Here is a 4,290-nt window from a genome sequence, read left to right on the forward strand (position 1 = left end):
AGCAGATTTGTCTAAATTATCTACAGACGGGGCTGCTCAATTTCGTGACAGTAAGAAATCTGTTTCTGCGCAGTAATCCAAATCTAGTATCAACCCTACTATCAAAGACTTTACTTGGCACAAGAATGCAATAAAATAAAGATAAGGAGAGGTTGCTACAGTAGTAACAACTTCCAAGACTCAAATATAAAACAAAAGTGCAGAAGTAAAATAATGGGTTGTCTCCCATAAGCGCTTTTCTTTAACGTTTCAGCTAGGCGCAGAAAGTGTGAATCAAGTATTATCAAGAGATGAAGCATTAGCATCATAATTTTCACAATTTGTCACAATAGGTATATTAGATGCTCCATTATCCATAGTGGTACTAAGGGCTTTGTCAATTTTAGGCCTATAATAGTTTTTTTTGGCTTAGGCACCTTAGAGACATACATGAACTTTTGCTCCTTACTGATGTCTACGGGTGATTCTATTCTTGTAGACAGTGTTGGGCCTCCAAGAGCAGAAGTTTGTAGAACAGCAGCAAGTTTCCCTTAAGTGGATCACCCAAGGTTTATCGATCTCAGGGAGGAAGAGGTCAAAGATATCCCTCTCATGCAACCCTGCAACCACAAAGCAAGAAGTCTCTTGTGTCCCCAACACACCTAATAGGTGCACTAGTTCGGCGAAGAGATAGTGAAATACAGGTGGTATGAATAAGTATGAGCAGTAGTAACGGCGCCAGAAAAGTGCTTGCTGGCGTGTAGTTGATGGTGGTATTATTGCGGACAGTACAGATGCGATGAGAACGAGTAAACAAGCAGCGATAGCAGTATTTAGGAATAAGGCCTAGGGATCATACTTTCACTAGTGTACACTCTCAACATTGATCACATACCAGAATAAATAGATAGATGCTAGACTCTACACCCTCTTGTTGGATGATGAACACCACTAACTGTGTAGGATTACACAAACCCTCAATGCCGGAGTTAACAAGCTCCACAATATTTGATGTTCATATTTAAATAACCTTAGAGTGCATGACAGATCAACATAACCAAACCAAGTACTAACATAGCATGCACATCTGTCACCTTCACGCTACGAAAGGAGGCATAGATCACATCAATACTATCATAGCAATAGTTAACTTCATAATCTACAAGAGATCACAATCATAGCCTACGCCAAGTACTAACACGATGCACACACTCGTCACCATTACACCGTGCGGGAGGAATAAACTACTTTAATAACATCACTAGAGTAGCACACGAGATAAATTGTGATACAAAGCACATTGCAATCATAAAGAGATATAAATAAGCACTTCACTATGCCATTCATAACGGTGAATAAGTATTCGTGAAATATAGCCTAAGAGACCCACACGGTGCACACACTGTCACCTTTACACACGTGGGACAAGGAGTCTCCAGAGATCACATAAGTAAAATCCACTTGACTAGCATAATGACATCTAGATTACAAGCATCATCATATGAATCTCAATCATGTAAGGCAGCTCATGAGATTATTGTATTGAAGTACATAGGAAGAGAGATTAACCACATATCTACCGGTACAGCCCCGAGCCTCGATGGAGAACTACTCCCTCCTCATGGGAGACAGCAGCGTTGATGGAGATGGCGGTGGTGTCGATGGAGGAGCCTTCCGGGGGCACTTCCCCGTCCCGGCGGCGTGCCGGAACAGAGAGTTCTGTCCCCCAGATCTTGGCTTCGCGATGGCGGCGGCTCTGGAAGGTTTCTCGTACCGTGGCTTTTCCGTATCGAGGTTTTAGGTCGAGGACCTTTATATAGGCGAAGAGGCGGAGTCGGAGGGTCGAAGAGGCGGTGAGAGGGTAAGGCGGCGCGGCCAGGGCCTAGGCCGCGCCGGCCTACCTCCTGGGCCCACCAGGGCTCCCCTCTGGCGACTCTCGGGTGTTCTGGAAGCTTCGTGGAAAAATAGGATGCTGGGCGTTGATTTCGTCCGATTCCGAGAATATTTCCTTACTAGGATTTCTGAAACCAAAAACAGCAGAAAACAGCAACTGGCCCTTCGGCATCTCATCAATAGGTTAGTTCCGGAAAACGCATAAATATGACATAAAGTATGCATAAAACATGTAGATATCATCAATAATGTGGCATGGAACATAAGAAATTATCGATACGTCGGAGACGTATCAGCATCCCCAAGCTTAGTTTCTGCTCGTCCCGAGCAGGTAAACGATAACAAAGATAATTTCTGGAGTGACATGCCATCATAACCTTGATCATACTATTGTAAAGCATATGTAATGAATGCAGCGATCAAAAAAATGGTAATGCAATGAGTAAACAAATGAATCATATAGCAAAGACTTTTCATGAATAGTACTTTCAAGACAAGCATCAATAAGTCTTGCATAAGAATTAACTCATAAAGCAATAATTCAAAGTAAAGGCATTGAAGCAACACAAAGGAAGATTAAGTTTCAGCGGTTGCTTTCAACTTGTAACATGTATATCTCATGGATAGTTGTCAATGCAAAGTAATATAACAAGTGCAATATGCAAGTATGTAGGAATCAATGCACAGTTCACACAAGTGTTTGCTTCTTGAGGTGGAGAGAAATAGGTGAACTGACTCAAAATAAAAGTAGAAGAAAGGCCCTTCGCAGAGGGAAGCATCGATTGCTATATTTGTGCTAGAGCTTTGGTTTTGAAAACATAGAGAGCATAAAAGTAAAATTTTGAGAGGTGTTTGTTGTTGTCAACGAATGGTAGTGGGCACTCTAACCCCCTTGCCAGACAAACCTTCAAAGAGCGGCTCCCATTTTATTTTATTTTTGTGTGGCACTCCTTCCAACCTTTCTTTCACAAACCATGGCTAACCGAATCCTTCGGTGCCTCGCCAACAATCTCATACCATGAAGGAGTGCCTTTTATTTTAGTTTTATTATGGTGACACTCCTCCCCACCTTTGCTTTCTCAAGCCATGGCTAACCGAATCCTTCGGGTGCCGTCCAACAATCACATACCATGGAGGAGTGTCTATTTAGGTTAATTAATTTGGGACTGGGAATCCCATTGCCAGCTCTTTTTGCAAAATTATTGGATAAGCGGATGAAGCCACTAGTCCATTGGTGAAAGTTGCCCAACAAGATTGAAAGATAAACACCACATACTTCCTCATGAGCTATAAAACATTGACACAAATCAGAGATAATAAATTTTGAATTGTTTAAAGGTAGCACTCAAGCAATTTACTTTGGAATGGCGGAGAAATACCATGTAGTAGGTAGGTATGGTGGACACAAATGGCATAGTGGTTGGCTCAAGTATTTTGGATGCATGAGAAGTATTCCCTCTCGATACAAGGTTTAGGCTAGCAAGGCTTATTTGAAACAAACACAAGGATGAAGCGGTGCAGCAAAACTCACATAAAAGACATATTGTAAACATTATAAGACTCTACACCGTCTTCCTTGTTGTTCAAACTTAATACTAGAAATTATCTAGACTTTAGAGAGACCAAATATGCAAACCAAATTTTAGCATGCTCTATGTATTTCTTCATTAATAGGTGCAAAGTATATGATGCAAGAGCTTAAACATGAGCACAACAATTGCCAAGTATCACATTATCCAAGACATTATAGCAAATTACTACATGTATCATTTTCCAATTCCAACCATATAACAATTTAACGAAGAAGAAACTTCGCCATGAATATTATGAGCTAAGAACACATGTGTTCATATGAACCAGCGGAGCGTGTCTCTCTCCCACACCAGAATTTATTCAAACAAAAACAAAAACAAAAACAAACAGACGCTCCAAGCAAAGTACATAAGATGTGGCCGAATAAAAATATAGTTTCAAGAGAAGGAACCAGATAATATGTCGATGAAGAAGGGGATGCCTTGGGCATCCCCAAGCTTAGACGCTTGAGTCTTCTTGAAATATGCAGGGGTGAACCACCAGGGCATCCCCAAGCTTAGAGCTTTCACTCTTCTTGATCATATTGTATCATCCTCCTCTCTTGACCCTTGAAAACTTCCTCCACACCAAACTCAAAACAACTCATTAGAGGGTTAGTGTATAATCAAAATTCACATGTTCAGAGGTGACACAATCATTCTTAACACTTCTGTACATTGCTCAAAGCTACTGGAAGTTAATGGAACAAAGAAATCCATCCAACATAGCAAAAGAAGCAATGTGAAATAAAAGGCAGAATCTGTCAAAACAGAACAGTCCGTAAAGACGAATTTTATTGAGGCACCAGACTTGCTCAAATGAAAATGCTCAAATTGAATGAAAGTT

Source organism: Lolium rigidum, chromosome 3 (assembly GCF_022539505.1).
Source record: "Lolium rigidum isolate FL_2022 chromosome 3, APGP_CSIRO_Lrig_0.1, whole genome shotgun sequence".
Lineage (NCBI taxonomy): Eukaryota > Viridiplantae > Streptophyta > Magnoliopsida > Poales > Poaceae > Lolium > Lolium rigidum.